The sequence below is a fragment of the Salmo salar genome, chromosome ssa13, assembly GCF_905237065.1.
Source record: "Salmo salar chromosome ssa13, Ssal_v3.1, whole genome shotgun sequence".
Taxonomy (NCBI): domain Eukaryota; kingdom Metazoa; phylum Chordata; class Actinopteri; order Salmoniformes; family Salmonidae; genus Salmo; species Salmo salar.
The window spans coordinates 1981378-1998369 of record NC_059454.1 but is presented as its reverse complement, the minus strand read 5'-3'; the positions used below and the strand labels follow the sequence as shown (position 1 = coordinate 1998369).

Here is a 16992-nt window from a genome sequence, read left to right as displayed (position 1 = left end):
ACTCTCCGCCCCACATACCCCCTGCCTCTGATGTGCCTTCACTCCTGTTAGGCTCCTAATGTTCCTCACCTTAACACAGAGGTTGTAGAGGGCTTTACCTCCCACCCCTTCAAACTCTCCCAGGCTCGGAGTGTTAAAATCTAACAAATCCTCCAGACCCCCTTGCCAGTCTCCAGTCTCTGCCATCACCTGCAGTGGCGGAAACATTGATGGCCCCTCTCCCTTTGGCTGCTCAAACATCCTCCTTACCGGCTCAGACAGTGCCTCCTGGACCTCCTCCAGGAATCTCTCCAGCAGCCTAAAAGACGTTATTCCTGTTTGCTGTGCCAAGACTTCCGGGCTTTTCCACCCCTCCTCTCCCAGCAGTCTCAGGTCACCCAGCCTTTTTACACCCCCTGCCATCAGTTGCCTCTGCAGGGTGGCCGACTGGACCGATCTCAAAGGGATGGTTGGGTTGTGGAAGATAGGCTCCTCCCACACCCACAGCCCAGGCTCCACACCCCCTTCTCGTGTGTGCCTTAGCAGCTGCCAGGCCCTCAGCATTGCAGAGTAAAAATGAACGAGACTGGTTTGACTTAAATATGTGTGGCGGTGACCTTACCTGCATCAGATGTGATGTCTATGGGCGCTGTGGCTTAGTTGGTTAAAGCGTCTGTCTAGTAAACAGGAGATCCTGAGTTCGAATCTCAGCAGAGCCATTTCAGGCAGGTCATTGAACACATTGATGGAAAAGGTCAGAGTGGAGGGCACTCTGCTATTCTCAACCAATGGGTTAACAGAATTAGGAGTATTGAGAGGAGAGAAAACTTGAGGAGGGTGCAATTGAGATGTTCCAAATTCACTGAAAAAGATACCTTTTTGAATGAATTACAACGTACCAACTGTCTGAAGTTCAACTGGTTCTTCAGTTTATTCATTTCGAGCGCAAAATGAAAAGAGTTCAGCCAGCTTGTACAACTCTCTGTCAGAGCATGAGTAGGCTCTACAAGCAATCTCTGTTAGCTTGCAGTGATCGTATAGTGGTTAGTACTCTGCGTTGTGGCAGCAGCAACCCCGGTTCGAATCCGGGTCACGGCACTTCATTGCCATTTCGAAAGGGTTGTAATTTTGATTGAGTTGAAACTTACTCTGTGAGCTAAGAAACTCCCCGAAACGACCAAAATGATGAAGAAATATTGTATGATTCTGAATGTTTACTCATATCTCGTGACACACCTATCACATGTTAATTCCCACTTTGGGTCCCAAACCGTAGTTTAAGAATTCATGTCAGAGGATCTTGAGTTTATTCAGCTCGAGACCCAAATGAAAAATGTACTGTCCTCGAATGACCCAAATTAAGAAGAAATAGTATGTGACTACAAATGTTTACTGATATCTCGCTGCCCACCTCTCACATACTCAGGCCCACGTTGGGTCCCAAAACATAGCATAAGAAACCCTGTTGCTAGACAATTGAAGGTGTCCATATCTATTCCAAAATTAGTAAATAACATCTGTTTTGTGATGTGATTTTGCAAGACAGAGATATGGGTTAAATCAACAAGACTGTTTTGACTTAAATACGTGTGGCGGTGACCTTACCTGCATCAGATGTGATGTCTGTGGGTGCTGTGGCTTAGTTGGTTAAAGCTCCTGTCTAGTAAACAGGAGATCCTGAGTTTGAATCTCAGCAGAGCCTTTTTGAAGCAGTTCATTGAAAACATTGCTGGCAAAGGTCAGAGTGGAGGGCACTCTGCTATTCTCAACCAATGGGTTAACAGAATTAGGAGTGTTGACAAGAGAGAAAACTTGAGGAGGGTGCAATGGAGATGTTCCAAATTCACGGAAAAAGATACCTTTTTGAATGAATTACATCGTACCAACTGTCTGAAGTTCAACTGGTTCTTCAGTTTATTCATTTCGAGCGCTAAATGAAAAGAGTTTAGCCAGCTTGTACAACTCTCTGTCAGAGCATGAGTAGGCTCTTACACGCAATCTCTGTTAGCTTTCCGTGATCGTATAGTGGTTAGTACTCTGCGTTGTGGCCGCAGCAACCCCGGTTCGAATCCGGGTCACGGCACTTCATTGCCATTTCGAAAGGGTTGTAATTTTGATTGAGTTGAAACTTACTCTGTGAGCTAAGAAACTCCCCGAAACGACCAAAATGATGAAGAAATAGTGTATGATTCTGAATGTTTACTCATATCTCGTGACACACCTATCACATGTTAATGCCCACTTTTGGTCCCAAACCGTAGTTTAAGAATCCATTTCAGAGGATCTTGAGTTTATTCAGCTCGAGACCCAAATGAAAAATGTACTGTCCTCGAATGACCCAAATTAAGAAGAAATAGTATGTGACTACAAATGTTTACTGATATCTCGCTGCCCACCTCTCACATACTCAGGCCCACGTTGGGTCCCAAAACATAGCATAAGAAACCCTGTTGCTAGACAATTGAAGGTGTCCATATCGATTCCAAAATTAGTAAATAACATCTGTTTTGTGATGTGATTTTGCAAGACAGAGATATGGGTTAAATCAACAAGACTGTTTTGACTTAAATACGTGTGGCGGTGACCTTACCTGCATCAGATGTGATGTCTGTGGGTGCTGTGGCTTAGTTGGTTAAAGCTCCTGTCTAGTAAACAGGAGATCCTGAGTTCGGATCTCAGCAGAGCCTTTTTGAAGCAGTTCATTGAAAACATTGCTGGCAAAGGTCAGAGTGGAGGGCACTCTGCTATTCTCAACCAATGGGTTAACAGAATTAGGAGTGTTGACAAGAGAGAAAACTTGAGGAGGGTGCAATGGAGATGTTCCAAATTCACGGAAAAAGATAGCTTTTTGAATGAATTACATCGTACCAACTGTCTGAAGTTCAACTGGTTCTTCAATTTATTCATTTCGAGCGCTAAATGAAAAGAGTTTAGCCAGCTTGTACAACTCTCTGTCAGAGCATGAGTAGGCTCTACAAGCAATCCCTGTTAGCTTGCCGTGATCGTATAGTGGTAAGAAACTCTGCGTTGTGGCCGCAGCAACCCCGGTTCGAATCCGGGTCAAGGCAATTCATTTGCCATTTCGAAAGGGTTGTAATTTTGATTGAGTTGAAACTTACTCTGTGAGCTAAGAAACTCCCCAAAACGACCAAAATGATGAAGAAATAGTGTATGATTCTGAATGTTTACTCATATCTCGTGACACACCTATCACATGTTAATGCCCACTTTGGTTCCCAAACCGTAGTTTAAGAATCCATGTCAGAGGACCTTGAGTTTATTCAGCTCGAGACCCAAATGAAAAATGTACTGTCCTCGAATGACCCAAATTAAGAAGAAATAGTACGTGACTACAAATGTTTACTGATATCTCGCTGCCCACCTCTCACATACTCAGGCCCACTTTGGGTCCCAAAACATAGCATAAGAAACCCTGTTGCTAGACAATTGAAGGTGTCCATATCGATTCCGAAATTAGTAAATAACATCTGTTTTGTGATGTGTTTTTGCAAGACAGAGATATGGGTTAAATGAACGAGACTTGTTTGACTTAAATACGTGTGGCGGTGACCTTACCTGCATCAGATGCGATGTCTATGGGCGCTGTGGCTTAGTTGGTTAAAGCACCTGTCTAGTAAACAGGAGATCCTGAGTTCAAATCTCAGCAGAGCCTTTCCAAGCAGTTCATTGAACACATTGATGGAAAAGGTCAGAGTGGAGGGCACTCTGCTATTCTCAACCAATGGGTTAACAGAATTAGGAGTGTTGAGAGGAGAGAAAACTTGAGGAGGGTGCAATTGAGATGTTCCAAATTCACGGAAAAAGATAACTTTTTGAATGAATTACAACGTACCAACTGTCTGAAGTTCAACTGGTTCTTCAGTTTATTCATTTCGAGCGCTAAATGAAAAGAGTTTAGCCAGCTTGCACAACTCTCTGTCAGAGCATGAGTAGGCTCTACAAGCAATCTCTGTTAGCTTGCCGTGATCGTATGGTGGTTAGTACTCTGCGATGTGGCCGCAGCAACCCTGGTTCGAATCCGGATCACGGCACTTCATTGCCATTTCGAAAGGGTTATAATTTTGATTGAGTTGAAACTTACTCTGTGAGCAAAGAAACTCCCCGAAACGACCAAAATGATGAAGAAATACTGTATGATTCTGAATGTTTACTCATATTTCGTGACACACCTATCACATGTTAATGCCCACTTTGGGTCCCAAACCATACTTTAAGAATCCATGTCAGAGGATCTTGAGTTTATTCAGCTCGAGACCCATATGAAAAATGTACTGTCCTCGAATGACCCAAATTAGGAAGAAATAGTATGTCACTACAAATATTTACTGATATCTCGCTGCCGACCTCTCACATACTCAGGCCCACTTTGGGTCCCAAAACATAGCATAAGAAACCCTGTTGCTAGACAATTGAAGGTGTCCATATCGATTCCAAAATTAGTAAATAACATCTGTTTTGTGATGTGATTTTGCAAGACAGAGATATGGGTTAAATGAACGAGACTGGTTTGACTTAAATACGTGTGGCGGTGACCTTACCTGCATCAGATGTGATGTCTATGGGCGCTGTGGCTTAGTTGGTTAAAGCGCCTGTCTAGTAAACAGGAGATCCTGAGTTCAAATCTCAGCAGAGCCTTTTCAAGCAGTTCATTGAACACATTGATGGAAAAGGTCAGAGTGGAGGGCACTCTGCTATTCTCAACCAATGGGTTAACAGAATTAGGAGTGTTGAGAGGAGAGAAAACTTGAGGATGGTGCAATTGAGATGTTCCAAATTCACGGAAAAAGATAGCTTTTTGAATGAATTACATCGTACCAACTGTCTGAAGTTCAACTGGTTCTTCAATTTATTCATTTCGAGCGCTAAATGAAAAGAGTTTAGCCAGCTTGTACAACTCTCTGTCAGAGCATGAGTAGGCTCTACAAGCAATCCCTGTTAGCTTGCCGTGATCGTATAGTGGTAAGAAACTCTGCGTTGTGGCCGCAGCAACCCCGGTTCGAATCCGGGTCAAGGCAATTAATTTGCCATTTCGAAAGGGTTGTAATTTTGATTGAGTTGAAACTTACTCTGTGAGCTAAGAAACTCCCCAAAACGACAAAAATGATGAAGAAATAGTGTATGATTCTGAATGTTTACTCATATCTCGTGACACACCTATCACATGTTAATGCCCACTTTGGGTCCCAAACCGTAGTTTAAGAATCCATGTCAGAGGACCTTGAGTTTATTCAGCTCGAGACCCAAATGAAAAATGTACTGTCCTCGAATGACCCAAATTAAGAAGAAATAGTACGTGACTACAAATGTTTACTGATATCTCGCTGCCCACCTCTCACATACCCAGGCCCACTTTGGGTCCCAAAACATAGCATAAGAAACCCTGTTGCTAGACAATTGAAGGTGTCCATATCGATTCCGAAATTAGTAAATAACATCTGTTTTGTGATGTGATTTTGCAAGACAGAGATATGGGTTAAATGAACGAGACTGGTTTGACTTAAATACGTGTGGCGGTGACCTTACCTGCATCAGATGTGATGTCTATGGGCGCTGTGGCTTAGTTGGTTAAAGCGCCTGTCTAGTAAACAGGAGATCCTGAGTTCAAATCTCAGCTGTTCCTTTCCAAGCAGTTCATTGAACACATTGATGGAAAAGGTCAGAGTGGAGGGCACTCTGCTATTCTCAACCAATGGGTTAACAGAATTAGGAGTGTTGAGAGGAGAGAAAACTTGAGGAGGGTGCAATTGAGATGTTCCAAATTCACGGAAAAAGATAACTTTTTGAATGAATTACAACGTACCAACTGTCTGAAGTTCAACTGGTTCTTCAGTTTATTCATTTCGAGCGCTAAATGAAAAGAGTTTAGCCAGCTTGCACAACTCTCTGTCAGAGCATGAGTAGGCTCTACAAGCAATCTCTGTTAGATTGCCGTGATCGTATAGTGGTTAGTACTCTGTGTTGTGGCCGCAGCAACCCTGGTTCGAATCCGAGTCACGGCACTTCATTGCCATTTCGAAAGGGTTGTAATTTTGATTGAGTTGAAACTTACTCTGTGAGCTAAGAAACTCCCCGAAACGACCAAAATGATGAAGAAATAGTGTACGATTCTGAATGTTTACTCATATCTCGTGACACACCTATCACATGTTAATGCCCACTTTGGGTCCCAAACCGTAGTTTAAGAATCCATGTCAGAGGATCTTGAGTTTATTCAGCTCGAGACCCAAATGAAAAATGTACTGTCCTCCAATGACTCAAATTAAGAAGAAATAGTATGTCACTACAAATGTTTACTGATATCTCGCTGCCCACCTCTCACATACTCAGGCCCACTTTGGGTCCCAAAACATAGCATAAGAAACCCTGTTGCTAGACAATTGAAGGTGTACATATCGATTCCAAAATTAGTAAATAACATCTGTTTTGTGATGTGATTTTGCAAGACAGAGATATGGGTTAAATGAACGAGACTGGTTTGACTTAAATACTTGTGGCGGTGACCTTTCCTGCATCAGATATGATTTCTATGGGCGCTGTGGCTTAGTTGGTTAAAGCGCCTGTCTAGTAAACAGGAGATCCTGAGTTCAAATCTCAGCTGTTCCTTTCCAAGCAGTTCATTGAACACATTGATGGAAAAGGTCAGAGTGGAGGGCACTCTGCTATTCTCAACCAATGGGTTAACAGAATTAGGAGTGTTGAGAGGAGAGAAAACTTGAGGAGGGTGCAATTGAGATCTTCCAAATTCACGTTAAAAGATAACTTTTTGAATGAATTACAACGTACCAACTGTCTGAAGTTCAACTGGTTCTTCAGTTTATTCATTTCGAGCGCTAAATGAAAAGAGTTTAGCCAGCTTGCACAACTCTCTGTCAGAGCATGAGTAGGCTCTACAAGCAATCTCTGTTAGATTGCCGTGATCGTATAGTGGTTAGTACTCTGTGTTGTGGCCGCAGCAACCCTGGTTCGAATCTGAGTCACGGCACTTCATTGCCATTTCGAAAGGGTTGTAATTTTGATTGAGTTGAAACTTACTCTGTGAGCTAAGAAACTCCCCGAAACGACCAAAATGATGAAGAAATAGTGTACGATTCTGAATGTTTACTCATATCTCGTGACACACCTATCACATGTTAATGCCCACTTTGGGTCCCAAACCGTAGTTTAAGAATCCATGTCAGAGGATCTTGAGTTTATTCAGCTCGAGACCCAAATGAAAAATGTACTGTCCTCCAATGACTCAAATTAAGAAGAAATAGTATGTCACTACAAATGTTTACTGATATCTCGCTGCCCACCTCTCACATACTCAGGCCCACTTTGGGTCCCAAAACATAGCATAAGAAACCCTGTTGCTAGACAATTGAAGGTGTACATATCGATTCCAAAATTAGTAAATAACATCTGTTTTGTGATGTGATTTTGCAAGACAGAGATATGGGTTAAATGAACGAGACTGGTTTGACTTAAATACTTGTGGCGGTGACCTTTCCTGCATCAGATATGATTCCTATGGGCGCTGTGGCTTAGTTGGTTAAAGCGCCTGTCTAGTAAACAGGGGATCCTGAGTTCGAATCTCAGCAGAGCCTTTTCAAGCAGTTCATTGAAAACATTGATGGAAAAGGTCAGAGTGCAGGGCACTCTGCTATTCTCAACCAATGGGTTAACAGAATTAGGAGTGTTGAGAGGAGAGAAAACTTGAGGAGGGTGCAATTGAGATCTTCCAAATTCACGTTAAAAGATAACTTTTTGAATGAATTACAACGTACCAACTGTCTGAAGTTCAACTGGTTCTTCAGTTTATTCATTTCGAGCGCTAAATGAAAAGAGTTTAGCCAGCTTGCACAACTCTCTGTCAGAGCATGAGTAGGCTCTACAAGCAATCTCTGTTAGCTTGCCGTGATCGTATGGTGGTTAGTATTCTGCGATGTGGCCGCAGCAACCCTGGTTCGAATCCGGATCACGGCACTTCATTGCCATTTCGAAAGGGTTATAATTTTGATTGAGTTGAAACTTACTCTGTGAGCAAAGAAACTCCCCGAAACGACCAAAATGATGAAGAAATACTGTATGATTCTGAATGTTTACTCATATTTCGTGACACACCTATCACATGTTAATGCCCACTTTGGGTCCCAAACCATACTTTAAGAATCCATGTCAGAGGATCTTGAGTTTATTCAGCTCGAGACCCATATGAAAAATGTACTGTCCTCGAATGACCCAAATTAGGAAGAAATAGTATGTCACTACAAATATTTACTGATATCTCGCTGCCCACCTCTCACATACTCAGGCCCACTTTGGGTCCCAAAACATAGCATAAGAAACCCTGTTGCTAGACAATTGAAGGTGTCCATATCGATTCCAAAATTAGTAAATAACATCTGTTTTGTGATGTGATTTTGCAAGACAGAGATATGGGTTAAATGAACGAGACTGGTTTGACTTAAATACGTGTGGCGGTGACCTTACCTGCATCAGATGTGATGTCTATGGGCGCTGTGGCTTAGTTGGTTAAAGCGCCTGTCTAGTAAACAGGAGATCCTGAGTTCAAATCTCAGCAGAGCCTTTTCAAGCAGTTCATTGAACACATTGATGGAAAAGGTCAGAGTGGAGGGCACTCTGCTATTCTCAACCAATGGGTTAACAGAATTAGGAGTGTTGAGAGGAGAGAAAACTTGAGGATGGTGCTATTGAGATGTTCCAAATTCACGGAAAAAGATAGCTTTTTGAATGAATTACATCGTACCAACTGTCTGAAGTTCAACTGGTTCTTCAATTTATTCATTTCGAGCGCTAAATGAAAAGAGTTTAGCCAGCTTGTACAACTCTCTGTCAGAGCATGAGTAGGCTCTACAAGCAATCCCTGTTAGCTTGCCGTGATCGTATAGTGGTAAGAAACTCTGCGTTGTGGCCGCAGCAACCCCGGTTCGAATCCGGGTCAAGGCAATTAATTTGCCATTTCGAAAGGGTTGTAATTTTGATTGAGTTGAAACTTACTCTGTGAGCTAAGAAACTCCCCAAAACGACCAAAATGATGAAGAAATAGTGTATGATTCTGAATGTTTACTCATATCTCGTGACACACCTATCACATGTTAATGCCCACTTTGGGTCCCAAACCGTAGTTTAAGAATCCATGTCAGAGGACCTTGAGTTTATTCAGCTCGAGACCCAAATGAAAAATGTACTGTCCTCGAATGACCCAAATTAAGAAGAAATAGTATGTGACTACAAATGTTTACTGATATCTCGCTGCCCACCTCTCACATACTCAGGCCCACTTTGGGTCCCAAAACATAGCATAAGAAACCCTGTTGCTAGACAATTGAAGGTGTCCATATCGATTCCAAAAGTAGTAAATAACATCTGTTTTGTGATGTGATTTTGCAAGACAGAGATATGGGTTAAATGAACGAGACTGGTTTGACTTAAATACGTGTGGTGGTGACCTTTCCTGCATCAGATGTGACTTCTATGGGCGCTGTGGCTTAGTTGGTTAAAGCGCCTGTCTAGTAAACAGGAGATCCTGAGTTCAAATCTCAGCAGTGCCTTTCCAAGCAGTTCATTGAACACATTGATGGAAAAGGTCAGAGTGGAGGGCACTCTGCTATTCTCACCAATGGGTTAACAGAATTAGGAGTGTTGAGAGGAGAGAAAACTTGAGGAGGGTGCAATTGAGATGTTCCAAATTCACGTTAAAAGATAACTTTTTGAATGAATTACAACGTACCAACTGTCTGAAGTTCAACTGGTTCTTCAGTTTATTCATTTCGAGCGCTAAATGAAAAGAGTTTAGCCAGCTTGCACAACTCTCTTTCAGAGCATGAGTAGGCTCTACAAGCAATCTCTGTTAGCTTGCCGTGATCGTATGGTGGTTAGTACTCTGCGATGTGGCCGCAGCAACCCTGGTTCGAATCCGGATCACGGCACTTCATTGCCATTTCGAAAGGGTTATAATTTTGATTGAGTTGAAACTTACTCTGTGAGCTAAGAAACTCCCCAAAACGACCGAAATGATGAAGAAATAGTGTATGATTCTGAATGTTTACTCATATCTCGTGACACACCTATCACATGTTAATGCCCACTTTGGGTCCCAAACCGTAGTTTAATAATCCATGTCAGAGGACCTTGAGTTTATTCAGCTCGAGACCCAAATGAAAAATGTACTGTCCTCGAATGACCCAAATTAAGAAGAAATAGTACGTGACTACAAATGTTTACTGATATCTCGCTGCCCACCTCTCACATACTCAGGCCCACTTTGGGTCCCAAAACATAGCATAAGAAACCCTGTTGCTAGACAATTGAAGGTGTCCATATCGATTCCGAAATTAGTAAATAACATCTGTTTTGTGATGTGATTTTGCAAGACAGAGATATGGGTTAAATGAACGAGACTGGTTTGACTTAAATACGTGTGGCGGTGACCTTACCTGCATCAGATGTGATGTCTATGGGCGCTGTGGCTTAGTTGGTTAAATCGTCTGTCTAGTAAACAGGAGATCCTGAGTTCAAATCTCAGCTGTTCCTTTCCAAGCAGTTCATTGAACACATTGATGGAAAAGGTCAGAGTGGAGGGCACTCTGCTATTCTCAACCAATGGGTTAACAGAATTAGGATTGTTGAGAGGAGAGAAAACTTGAGGAGGGTGCAATTGAGATGTTCCAAATTCAGGGAAAAAGATAACTTTTTGAATGAATTACAACGTACCAACTATCTGAAGTTCAACTGGTTCTTCAGTTTATTCATTTCGAGCGCTAAATGAAAAGAGTTTAGCCAGCTTGCACAACTCTCTGTCAGAGCATGAGTAGACTCTACAAGCAATCCCTGTTAGCTTGCCGTGATCGTATAGTGGTTAGTACTCTGCGTTGTGGCCGCAGCAACCCCGGTTCGAATCCGGATCACGGCACTTCATTGCCATTTCGAAAGGGTTCTAATTTTGATTGAGTTGAAACTTACTCTGTGAGCTAAGAAACTCCCCGAAACGACCAAAATGATGAAGAAATACTGTATGATTCTGAATGTTTACTCATATTTCGTGACACACCTATCACATGTTAATGCCCACTTTGGGTCCCAAACCGTAGTTTAAGAATCCATGTCAGAGGACCTTGAGTTTATTCAGCTCGAGACCCAAATGAAAAATGTACTGTCCTCGAATGACCCAAATTAAGAAGAAATAGTACGTGACTACAAATGTTTACTGATATCTCGCTGCACACCTATCACATACTCAGGCCCACTTTGGGTCCCAAAACATAGCATAAGAAACCCTGTTGCTAGACAATTGAAGGTGTCCATATCGATTCCGAAATTAGTAAATAACATCTGTTTTGTGATGTGATTTTTCAAGACAGAGATATGGGTTAAATGAACGAGACTGGTTTGACTTAAATAAGTGTGGCGGTGACCTTACCTGCATCAGATGTGATGTCTTTGGGCCCTGTGGCTTAGTTGGTTAAAGCGCCTGTCTAGTAAACAGGAGAGCCCGAGTTCAAATCTCAGCAGTGCCTTTCCAAGCAGTTCATTGAACACATCGATGGAAAAGGTCAGAGTGGAGGGCACTCTGCTATTCTCAACCAATGGGTTAACAGAATTAGGAGTGTTGAGAGGAGAGAAAACTTGAGGATGGTGCTATTGAGATGTTCCAAATTCACGGAAAAAGATAGCTTTTTGAATGAATTACATCGTACCAACTGTCTGAAGTTCAACTGGTTCTTCAATTTATTCATTTCGAGCACTAAATGAAAAGAGTTTAGCCAGCTTGTACAACTCTCTGTCAGAGCATGAGTAGGCTCTACAAGCAATCCCTGTTAGCTTGCCATGATCGTATAGTGGTAAGAAACTCTGCGTTGTGGCCGCAGCAACCCCGGTTCGAATCCGGGTCAAGGCAATTCATTTGCCATTTCGAAAGGGTTGTAATTTTGATTGAGTTGAAACTTACTCTGTGAGCTAAGAAACTCCCCAAAACGACCAAAATGATGAAGAAATAGTGTATGATTCTGAATGTTTACTCATATCTCGTGACACACCTATCACATGTTAATGCCCACTTTGGGTCCCAAACCGTAGTTTAAGAATCCATGTCAGAGGACCTTGAGTTTATTCAGCTCGAGACCCAAATGAAAAATGTACTGTCCTCGAATGACCCAAATTAAGAAGAAATAGTACGTGACTACAAATGTTTACTGATATCTCGCTGCCCACCTCTCACATACTCAGGCCCACTTTGGGTCCCAAAACATAGCATAAGAAACCCTGTTGCTAGACAATTGAAGGTGTCCATATCGATTCCGAAATTAGTAAATAACATCTGTTTTGTGATGTGATTTTGCAAGACAGAGATATGGGTTAAATGAACGAGACTGGTTTGACTTAAATACGTGTGGCGGTGACCTTACCTGCATCAGATGTGATGTCTATGGGCGCTGTGGCTTAGTTGGTTAAATCGTCTGTCTAGTAAACAGGAGATCCTGAGTTCAAATCTCAGCTGTTCCTTTCCAAGCAGTTCATTGAACACATTGATGGAAAAGGTCAGAGTGGAGGGCACTCTGCTATTCTCAACCAATGGGTTAACAGAATTAGGAGTGTTGAGAGGAGAGAAAACTTGAGGAGGGTGCAATTGAGATGTTCCAAATTCACGGAAAAAGATAACTTTTTGAATGAATTACAACGTACCAACTATCTGAAGTTCAACTGGTTCTTCAGTTTATTCATTTCGAGCGCTAAATGAAAAGAGTTTAGCCAGCTTGCACAACTCTCTGTCAGAGCATGAGTAGGCTCTACAAGCAATCTCTGTTAGCTTGCCGTGATCGTATAGTGGTTAGTACTCTGTGTTGTGGCCGCAGCAACCCTGGTTCGAATCCGAGTCACGGCACTTCATTGCCATTTCGAAAGGGTTGTAATTTTGATTGAGTTGAAACTTACTCTGTGAGCTAAGAAACTCCCCGAAACGACCAAAATGATGAAGAAATAGTGTACGATTCTGAATGTTTACTCATATCTCGTGACACACCTATCACATGTTAATGCCCACTTTGGGTCCCAAACCGTAGTTTAAGAATCCATGTCAGAGGATCTTGAGTTTATTCAGCTCGAGACCCAAATGAAAAATGTACTGTCCACCAATGACCCAAATTAAGAAGAAATAGTATGTCACTACAAATGTTTACTGATATCTCACTGCCCACCTCTCACATACTCAGGCCCACTTTGGGTCCCAAAACATAGCATAAGAAACCCTGTTGCTAGACAATTGAAGGTGTACATATCGATTCCAAAATTAGTAAATAACATCTGTTTTGTGATGTGATTTTGCAAGACAGAGATATGGGTTAAATGAACGAGACTGGTTTGACTTAAATACTTGTGGCGGTGACCTTTCCTGCATCAGATGTGATTTCTATGGGCGCTGTGGCTTAGTTGGTTAAAGCGCCTGTCTAGTAAGCAGGAGATCCTGAGTTCGAATCTCAGCAGAGCCTTTTCAAGCAGTTCATTGAAAACATTGATGGAAAAGGTCAGAGTGCAGGGCACTCTGCTATTCTCAACCAATGGGTTAACAGAATTAGGAGTGTTGAGAGGAGAGAAAACTTGAGGAGGGTGCAATTGAGATGTTCCAAATTCACGTTAAAAGATTACTTTTTGAATGAATTACAACGTACCAACTGTCTGAAGTTCAACTGGTTCTTCAGTTTATTCATTTCGAGTGCTAAATGAAAAGAGTTTAGCCAGCTTCTACAACTCTCTGTCAGAGCATGAGTAGACTCTACAAGCAATCCCTGTTAGCTTGCCGTGATCGTATAGTGGTTAGTACTCTGCGTTGTGGCCGCAGCAACCCCGGTTCGAATCCGGATCACGGCACTTCATTGCCATTTCGAAAGGGTTCTAATTTTGATTGAGTTGAAACTTACTCTGTGAGCTAAGAAACTCCCCGAAACGACCAAAATGATGAAGAAATACTGTATGATTCTGAATGTTTACTCATATTTCGTGACACACCTATCACATGTTAATGCCCACTTTGGGTCCCAAACCGTAGTTTAAGAATCCATGTCAGAGGATCTTGAGTTTATTCAGCTCGAGACCCAAATGAAAAATGTACTGTCCTCGAATGACCCAAATTAAGAAGAAATAGTACGTGACTACAAATGTTTACTGATATCTCACTGCCCACCTCTCACATACTCAGGCCCACTTTGGGTCCCAAAACATAGCATAAGAAACCCTGTTGCTAGGCAATTGAAGGTGTCCATATCGATTCCAAAATTAGTAAATAACATCTGTTTTGTGATGTGATTTTGCAAGACAGAGATATGGGTTAAATGAACGAGACTGGTTTGACTTAAATACTTGTGGCGGTGACCTTTCCTGCATCAGATGTGATTTCTATGGGCGCTGTGGCTTAGTTGGTTAAAGCGCCTGTCTAGTAAGCAGGAGATCCTGAGTTCGAATCTCAGCAGAGCCTTTTCAAGCAGTTCATTGAAAACATTGATGGAAAAGGTCAGAGTGCAGGGCACTCTGCTATTCTCAACCAATGGGTTAACAGAATTAGGAGTGTTGAGAGGAGAGAAAACTTGAGGAGGGTGCAATTGAGATGTTCCAAATTCACGTTAAAAGATTACTTTTTGAATGAATTACAACGTACCAACTGTCTGAAGTTCAACTGGTTCTTCAGTTTATTCATTTCGAGTGCTAAATGAAAAGAGTTTAGCCAGCTTCTACAACTCTCTGTCAGAGCATGAGTAGACTCTACAAGCAATCCCTGTTAGCTTGCCGTGATCGTATAGTGGTTAGTACTCTGCGTTGTGGCCGCAGCAACCCCGGTTCGAATCCGGATCACGGCACTTCATTGCCATTTCGAAAGGGTTCTAATTTTGATTGAGTTGAAACTTACTCTGTGAGCTAAGAAACTCCCCGAAACGACCAAAATGATGAAGAAATACTGTATGATTCTGAATGTTTACTCATATTTCGTGACACACCTATCACATGTTAATGCCCACTTTGGGTCCCAAACCGTAGTTTAAGAATCCATGTCAGAGGACCTTGAGTTTATTCAGCTCGAGACCCAAATGAAAAATGTACTGTCCTCGAATGACCCAAATTAAGAAGAAATAGTACGTGACTACAAATGTTTACTGATATCTCGCTGCACACCTATCACATACTCAGGCCCACTTTGGGTCCCAAAACATAGCATAAGAAACCCTGTTGCTAGACAATTGAAGGTGTCCATATCGATTCCGAAATTAGTAAATAACATCTGTTTTGTGATGTGATTTTGCAAGACAGAGATATGGGTTAAATGAACGAGACTGGTTTGACTTAAATACGTGTGGCGGTGACCTTACCTGCATCAGATGTGATGTCTATGGGCGCTGTGGCTTAGTTGATTAACCTCTATGGGCTAGGTGGGACGCTAGCGTCCCCCCCGTGGTGCACTCCATCAACAGCAGGTGCATTTCAAGAGCGGCAAATTTGAATCCAAATAAATGTCAAAATTCAAATTTTTCAAACATACAACTATTTTACACCCTTTGAAAGATAAACATCTCCTTAATCTAACCACGTTTTACGATTTCAAAAAGGTTTTACGGCGAAAGCATAAATTTAGAGTATGTTAGGACAGTACATTTACAAGAGTTGTGTGTAATGTTTTGTCAATTCAAAGACAGGGTCACCAAAACCATAAAACCAGCTAAAATGATGCACTAATCTTTTACAATCTCCATCAGATGACACTCCTAGGACATTATGTTAGACAATGCATGCATTTTTAGTTCTATCAAGTTCATATTTATATCCAAAAACAGCGTTTTACTATGGCATTGATGTTGAGGAAATCGTTTCCCTCCAATAACCGGCATTCAAGTCAACACCACAAATTAAATAATTAAAATTAGAAAACATTGGTAAAATATTATATTGTCATTTAAAGAATTATAGATTTACATCTCTTGAACGCAATCAACTTGCCAGATTTAAAAATAACCTTACTGGGAAATCACACTTTGCAATAATCTGAGCACTGCGCCCAGAAAAATACGCGTTGCGATACAGACTAGACGTCATGTTGGGGAGATCTAAAATCGAAAATACTATGTAAATAATCCATTACCTTTGATTCTCTTCATCAGATGTCACTTCCAGGTATCACAGGTCCATAACGAATGTAGTTTTGTTCAAAAAAGCTCATCATTTATGTCCAAAAATCTCCGTCTTGTTAGCACATGATCTAAGCCAGCCGGACTTCTCGTCATGAACGAGGGGAAAAAAAATATTTACGTTCGTTCAAACATGTCAAACGTTGTATAGCATAAATCATTAGGGCCTTTTTTAACCAGAACATGAATAATATTCAAGGTGGACGAATGCATACTCTTTTATAACGTATTGGAACGAGGGTACCCAACATGAACTCGCGCGCCAGGTGTCTAATGGGCCATCATCGTTCCATGGCTCTTGTTCGGTCAGATCTCCCTCCAGAAGACTCAAAACACTTTGTAAAGGCTGGTGACATCTAGTGGAAGCAATAGGAAGTGCCAAAATATTCCTCAGCCCCTGTGTTTTTCAATGGGATAGGTTTAAAGGTAATACAACACATCAGGTATCCACTTCCTGTCAGAAAATGTCTCAGGGCTTTGCCTGCCAATTGAGTTCTGTTATACTCACAGACACCATTCAAACAGTTTTAGAAACTTTAGAGTGTTTTCTATCCATATATAATAAGTATATGCATATTCTAGTTACTGGGTAGGATTAGTAACCAGATTAAATCGGGTAAAAAAAAAATATCCAGCCGTGAAAATACTGCCCCCTAGCCCTAACAGGTTAAAGCGCCTGTCTAGTAAACAGGAGATCCTGCGTTCGAATCTCAGCAGAGCCTTTTCAAGCAGTTCATTGAATACATTGATGGAAAAGGTCAGAGTGGAGAGCACTCTGCTATTCTCAACCAATGGGTTAACGGAATTAGGAGTGTTGAGAGGA

General features: G+C 41.7%; 12 non-coding genes across 12 annotated transcripts; all 12 read left to right on the top strand.

Annotated features, from left to right (window-relative positions):
- The first annotated feature begins 624 nt into the window (after positions 1–624).
- On the top strand, positions 625–698 carry trnat-agu (transfer RNA threonine (anticodon AGU)). The gene has a single exon. It is a non-coding gene; the product is annotated as a tRNA-Thr (tRNA).
- A 909-nt stretch (positions 699–1607) lies between these two features.
- On the top strand, positions 1608–1681 carry trnat-agu (transfer RNA threonine (anticodon AGU)). The gene has a single exon. It is a non-coding gene; the product is annotated as a tRNA-Thr (tRNA).
- Positions 1682–3578: 1897 nt separating this feature from the next.
- Positions 3579–3652, top strand: trnat-agu (transfer RNA threonine (anticodon AGU)). The gene has a single exon. It is a non-coding gene; the product is annotated as a tRNA-Thr (tRNA).
- A 909-nt stretch (positions 3653–4561) lies between these two features.
- On the top strand, positions 4562–4635 carry trnat-agu (transfer RNA threonine (anticodon AGU)). The gene has a single exon. It is a non-coding gene; the product is annotated as a tRNA-Thr (tRNA).
- A 911-nt stretch (positions 4636–5546) lies between these two features.
- Positions 5547–5620, top strand: trnat-agu (transfer RNA threonine (anticodon AGU)). Its single transcript has one exon. It is a non-coding gene; the product is annotated as a tRNA-Thr (tRNA).
- Positions 5621–6529: 909 nt separating this feature from the next.
- On the top strand, positions 6530–6603 carry trnat-agu (transfer RNA threonine (anticodon AGU)). The gene has a single exon. It is a non-coding gene; the product is annotated as a tRNA-Thr (tRNA).
- A 909-nt stretch (positions 6604–7512) lies between these two features.
- trnat-agu (transfer RNA threonine (anticodon AGU)) lies at positions 7513–7586 on the top strand. Its single transcript has one exon. It is a non-coding gene; the product is annotated as a tRNA-Thr (tRNA).
- A 909-nt stretch (positions 7587–8495) lies between these two features.
- On the top strand, positions 8496–8569 carry trnat-agu (transfer RNA threonine (anticodon AGU)). Its single transcript has one exon. It is a non-coding gene; the product is annotated as a tRNA-Thr (tRNA).
- A 911-nt stretch (positions 8570–9480) lies between these two features.
- Positions 9481–9554, top strand: trnat-agu (transfer RNA threonine (anticodon AGU)). Its single transcript has one exon. It is a non-coding gene; the product is annotated as a tRNA-Thr (tRNA).
- A 1891-nt stretch (positions 9555–11445) lies between these two features.
- On the top strand, positions 11446–11519 carry trnat-agu (transfer RNA threonine (anticodon AGU)). The gene has a single exon. It is a non-coding gene; the product is annotated as a tRNA-Thr (tRNA).
- Positions 11520–13413: 1894 nt separating this feature from the next.
- trnat-agu (transfer RNA threonine (anticodon AGU)) lies at positions 13414–13487 on the top strand. The gene has a single exon. It is a non-coding gene; the product is annotated as a tRNA-Thr (tRNA).
- A 909-nt stretch (positions 13488–14396) lies between these two features.
- On the top strand, positions 14397–14470 carry trnat-agu (transfer RNA threonine (anticodon AGU)). The gene has a single exon. It is a non-coding gene; the product is annotated as a tRNA-Thr (tRNA).
- The last annotated feature ends 2522 nt before the right edge of the window (positions 14471–16992 follow it).